Source organism: Oreochromis niloticus, linkage group LG2, assembly GCF_001858045.2.
Source record: "Oreochromis niloticus isolate F11D_XX linkage group LG2, O_niloticus_UMD_NMBU, whole genome shotgun sequence".
NCBI lineage: Eukaryota > Metazoa > Chordata > Actinopteri > Cichliformes > Cichlidae > Oreochromis > Oreochromis niloticus.
In genome coordinates this window covers 18,725,684-18,731,889 of record NC_031966.2, presented here as the reverse complement: position 1 = coordinate 18,731,889, position 6,206 = coordinate 18,725,684, and positions in this window count along the sequence as shown.

Sequence of the window (6,206 nt, the reverse complement as noted above, 5' to 3'; positions counted from 1 at the left end):
GTTACATGGAAATTTCAAGTTTAGACAGTGGAATAGCCCCCAGCAATTTTTTATATCATTAACAAACTAATTCTCCTTCAGCTGCCTCTCATTGGTCTGAATGTCTTTATTGTTTTAAGAGAGAAGCACATATGTAAATCCATTAATTTGGTTTGTACATAGTAATCACACTCATCAGGTGTTCTATTTTTGATCCATTAATATATGCTGTGCTTGATAAAGTGCTGGCCACATTTCACATAAACTAGCTGCATACTTCTTAATAAATTCCTGCACCATTAGTCGATCATCCACACAACTTTCCACTGCAGCACTGCGTCCATTGCAGGAAAATCTGGTCCTTAAAGTTTGTTTTGTATTATTAGGAGCAGAGAATGTAGCCTTGTTACCCGCAAATCACCTCAATAATTTGATTCAGTTCTGTGCTTGTGTTGGTGCTTTTTAATGCAGTTCAGTGTACTAACAGACTGTACACTCGCTTTCAGTGTTGGTGAGTAAAATTCTTGCATCCTATTTATAATGAGGTGTTTCTATGTGATGCACGTAGCACACAGTCCATCAGTTCACCATGCTATAAAAGGTTTATTAGCATTAACTGATGAGTTAGCACTTCAACCTCCTGTCTAAATATTCACTTCACAAAACCATGGCTGGCATCATCTGTCATCATCTCCTACTGTCGATTGTGTTTACTCAGAAAACAAGATGGTGAGTTGCAGTTAAATCAGTAGTCAGACTACAACGATCAACTAATAATTCCTTCTGAGCTCCTCTCTATTTTCTGTCTAAGGCCTGCTTACTTCCTACCTATAGTATATATTTTATGACAGTGATCGATAGATACTCCATTGCATTTTATGTACTGCTTATATTTAATGTTTTGTCTCTACTTATTTATTTTATGTCTTGAAAGTGTCAGCAACAAGACAACTCAATTTCCATGAAATTTCCCAATTGGATTAATAAAGTATCTCTTGGTCCATCTATGCCCTCATCAAGTTTTCATTTAATGACTGCTCCCTGAAAAGAGAAAAACCTTATATATAGATATTACTAATGGGTATGGAAAAGAAACAGAGGGACAAGAGAGTTCACCACATAGAGATGGGTGATAAAACTCAGGAGCTCAGGGATGTGCTAAATGCTCTGTTTTGAGGGGTTTTTTTCCCTACTCTTGGATCCCTCCCCCATTGTGGCTGATGGCTGCTCCTCCCTGAGCCTGGTCCATGCCAGAGGTTTCTTCCTGTAAAAAGAGTGTTTTCCTTCCCACTGTCGCTAAGTGCTTACACGGGTATTATCTGATTGTTAGGCTTTTTTCCTCTATTGTTGTAGGGTCTTTACCTTAGACAATAAAGTTCCAGAGGTAACTTTTGTTGTTATTTCGCACTATAAAAGTAAAACTGAATTGAACTGAATTGAGTTAAAAAGTTTCAGACAGAAAACTGGGAAGCTACACAAAGATCCAAAACTAAAACAAAAATAAGAATTTTTTTTTAACTGTATTTGATGAACTTTTTGAAAGTTTAAGTAAACCAAAGATATGTTGCAGTTGTTAAACATTAACATTTTCATTAGCAACCAGTCAGTTTAGTGTTAATTTACCAGCAATAACTAAAATATAGAATGAGACAGCCTCAACAGCTGCACTAATGAACACATATTTCATCTGTATAGAGATTTAGTGCAGTTTCTTTTGATTTTCAGCCAGCCTAAAAAGTAATGCCCTTATAACAACAGTTAGCTGCTATCAAAAGTGCACTTTTCTTACTCCTAAAACGTCCCATGACCTGTATCATGGAAGAAGAAATACGTTTAGTGAAAGGTTCAATGAGCCAAGTTCCGACAAGAGTTGATCTTTAGCTCTGTCAATTCGCAATACAGACGAATGCTTTGTGAGCTTTCAAAGACACCTAATGTCTGTTTTCAGAGTCTGTCTTCTCCTCTCCGTGAACATTTCCTTATCGCTCATCTGTCAAGTCACATTTCTCTGTCTTGAGCGAGACCAAGCCGTGGCATGCTCCATCCCTGACAGTTAAAGAAAAAAAACATCGTCCATAAGAAACAAATCGGCCATTTCCAAACTGCATGCCACTGTTCAGACAGATCAAACTTCTGATAACTGCAACAATATTGCAGAGGAAGAGGGCAGTTACCCACTTTAGATTCAACACCCTCTCCATTTAGCGTGTTTTGACTCAGTTTGATCCTCTGCTACAATGAAGGACGGGTGGATGATTGCTATATCTTCTGTGTACGGAGAAAAACAACACAGCTGAAGAATGGTGCACTCAGGAGCCAGAAGATTGGTATGCTGAAGATCATGGGAGCGTGTAAAAGTCTGGCGTACCGCCATCAAGTCCCCCTCTGTACAGCACATACCGGTACACATCAACAGCAAAGACGTAAAGTTAAAGGTGAGGAGTCAATACTTAAGTTTCTGTGCTGAAGAGGTATTCAGCAGAAGCAGTGAAACATCTGCCCTCAGGGTGATGTCAGACAGGCTGGTATCACCTGCCACCTGGAGAAAAACCCTCAGTAGATTTTTATTGCTGATTAGCGGGGGGAGAGTGCAGACCATTCAAAAGACTTCCCTTGTTTGTTTTTATTTTTTTTAACCATATCTCTGAGGAATCTGTGCCTGACAGGACCATGAGGGTGCAAAGCCTGTTTTGTACATGCTTTGAGTTCGATACTGCAAACCAGAGTGGCAAATCCACGTATAATTTTCTCATGATTTGAAGAACCCCTCTGCGGCGTGAACAGATTTCTTTAAAAATAGACATTACGCAGGTGCAATATCACAGGATAAAAATCTGCCCTCCCAACCTGCAAATCCACAGAGATGGAAGTCAGCTGACAGGATTAATGTGATTAATAAAAGCGTCGGTGAAAAGTGCTCCCTGGGAATGAAAAGTTGCCTTTTTGTCTGCAGCCAGCTCAAGGGACTCACAACATATCCTTCATCGATCTGTTGGCAACTTTAGTTGTAGACTGATGAGCCATATCAGACTGATTATAGAGACAACTGTCTGAAAGTCACGCAACGCCGCAGCATTAGATACAAGGGGATAACCTGCATGGTCAACACACACAAGGGAGCACAAGTGAAAACAATTTGGAATCTCCCGATGAAAAATGTTATCGTTCCTATTATTTATTTTGCTTATTTTGGATTTAAAAGTAGAAAAAGAGGAGGAAGATGAGAAGTTAATTTGTATTTATATGATTACGTTTGTGTAATTGCTTTATTCTCATGGGTTTCTGATTGTTCTCATAAGTGTGCTCAGATTCTGACCAACATTAGAGGAGATAAACCTCAGCTGGTGTCCAAATTTCGTGATAAACAGACCTCCTGTCTGTTTGAATTTCTTTATAAAGAGACAGCCACTTGATGTTTCACTGTGTTATCTGCATGAAAAACACAAGTTAAGCAGATGCTATGTTTCATCGTTACAGCAGTTCTTTATAGTTGTTTAATGAGTGCGAGGAACTCAATTCCTGCAAGTATGAATATGTGTGAAAATGTGTTAAAGTCAGAAGAATGAGAACCTGAAATTGGGGGAAAATTGCTGCCCTATCTTTCACAGGGCTTCAGTGAACCCTGAACATTTCTCAGTGAAATGTCAATGTGACAAATAAAGGCAGATAAGTTAATCCACCGAGCCTGTGATTCTTGACATTTGATGATACGGCGCGCAGGCTGCTTGAGGGAAGGATCACAAAACGAGCAAAACAGAGCTTAGGCTCTTACAGCTCGCATCTCATCTTTGAAACGTCCTAATGAAGATGTCACACTTTCTTCCCTCCTCGCTGATTGCTCCCAAGAAGCCAATTAGCAAACCGAACCTGATCTCACATTGACATTCAGTCAGGACGGTGACTGTGACGCTTGTTATGATGGGGGTTTGATTTGTTTTCCTTTTCAGTAAAGGTGCGCTGCATCTGATAAGATGCTCTAGAAATGGAAGCGGAAGTGTTCGGTTCACTTTATTCAATCATCAAAATAACAACAACAATGCAAACAAACATCCGCAAAATTCATTAGCATTTCAGATATCTGGGGGCTTTATTTAGCAGCGGATGGTAAACAGGAAACACATTAATTGTGAATACAGCAAATAATGCAACAAATCTTCTCTGAGATCAGGCGACCAGTTTAGCCACAGCTGAGAGGCCACCTGTTGACAGTTCCTGCGGCACACGCTGACTTATCTTTGAAAGATCCCTTCTCCATCATCCATGGAACACTTATCTTAGGAATGTCTGTCTGTTATTAAAAACTCAGGAATCAGGAAAAGTCGTCAGCAGTGACCGAATCCAGCCATCCACAGCATTCCTTCAACAAAAGCTTCCTGTAAACAGCCAAGTGTTTCCTGTGTTGAGGCACATGTGGAAGCGTTGCTGCCCTCAGACTGTTGTTGCCAGCGCCGTGATGCCAGGACTCGCTCTATATCCCTGGATGTGAGGCGGCAATCCTCCACTGGCACACAGTCCACTGATACACTCTAAGGAAACACCATCTGTTACATTTTCATTACAGGCTTTGCTTCAAGCTAAGACAATTAAAGCTAATAGAGTGCAAATGTTTGAGCCCATGCTGCCAACTTTATAATGTCTCGCACATTCTTATTACTATCCAACCTGCGTTTTAATGACAAGTAAATCCACAGTCATGAATTATGATGACTAGCATCTGGATTCTGCACATTCTGGATATCTGCTTCGGTTTCAGCCTTGATACCTATCTTAGCTGTTAATTTGAAAGAACTCCGCAGGCGGTTATCCTGCATAGATTTGAAATTATCCTCGAATGTTGTATTAAATCGAATTCTGAATTACTCCTAACTACTCCTAACTACTAAGTGGGCTGGTAATGGCGCTATAATCCCCAGTATCTCTCATTATGTACAATTGGAAAGAATTGCCCATTCTTTCTGTCAATGATCAGTGAGCACTTCTGAGAAAATGCTGTGAACAGATTCTTTTAAAGGCACTTGGGCGAATTATCTTTCAGCTAAAAAAAGGACAGGCTTGGATAAGCATCTTTAGCCCCAGGGGCTCGGCCACCCCCCGAGGTGAGAGGATTGCTTCACATGAAGTGAAGGCTTCAAGTGCTGCATGTAAAAATGGAAGGTGCTCTTGTTGTTGGATCTCAAGTGGGTGGCACGGACATGCTGCCCTCTGGGACCCGGGGCCTCGGGAAGACAATGGCCAGGCTGTGCGAAGCGGGAGATGTGGAGTTGAGGGTCACGGGGCCCCTTTTCTCAGGTCTACACCACCAAAGTGACTGTTTAGTGACAACACATAGAAAAGAAGTCGTGTGGAGGATTATGGTGGGTGAGGGGTTGTCTCTGTAAGTCGTGAGCAAAGTAGGTCCATCTATTACGTGCAAGTGCAGTCCTTTGGGGGCTTATTGGAAACTCACACCACATAAACAATATTTTACAAAAAAAATCATGTTCGAGATTAAAAATTAGCTTCATTCACTAATAAGTATTTTATCATTTAAAGGCTGCAAATCTACTGAGCGTTAATTGGATCCGATCGTTTTGCTCCTTGTACCAGGGCGCAGTATAAAAGATTGTTATAGGGTGGAGTTCAGCATTACTGTAGCGTTTAAATATTCTGTATGTATAATATAATACATACAAAATTTATGGCCCTTCCTGAATGATTTTATTCCCAAGAGTCTATGGAGAACGTGTCGCCTTCATGTTGCTCAATGGCTAAAAGCGATAAGAAAAGTTCTACTGCTTGCTTACAGTTCTCACAATTCACAGCAAGAAATGCAACCTTTCCTGTTTATTGTCTGATAAACAGATGAAAAAAAAATAAGTTGAGTTATTTTCTAGCCATGCAGGGCGTTGGCTCTCGTGCAGCTTTTGTTCATAGAAAGAATATAATCTGTGTAACAAAATAAAACAAATGACTTCAGGGGTAGTGAAACAAATGCAAGAGATAGAATCAGGCAGAGTCTGATAAGTTTTTTCCTGCATTTACTCCAAAGTGTCACGGACGCTAACTTCAAACGGCACAGATGATTTAAGTCGTACCTTTGGCGAGACACGACTGCCAGGGCAAAGAATAGTATGAGGAAGAAAGGGCTATACAGCTGGCGGAGATACAAAAGCAGGAAAGCATGAACCTCATCTCACACCTTCCCTTCTTTCATCTACTTCCCCTTATAAGCTGGTATTTTGATTTGT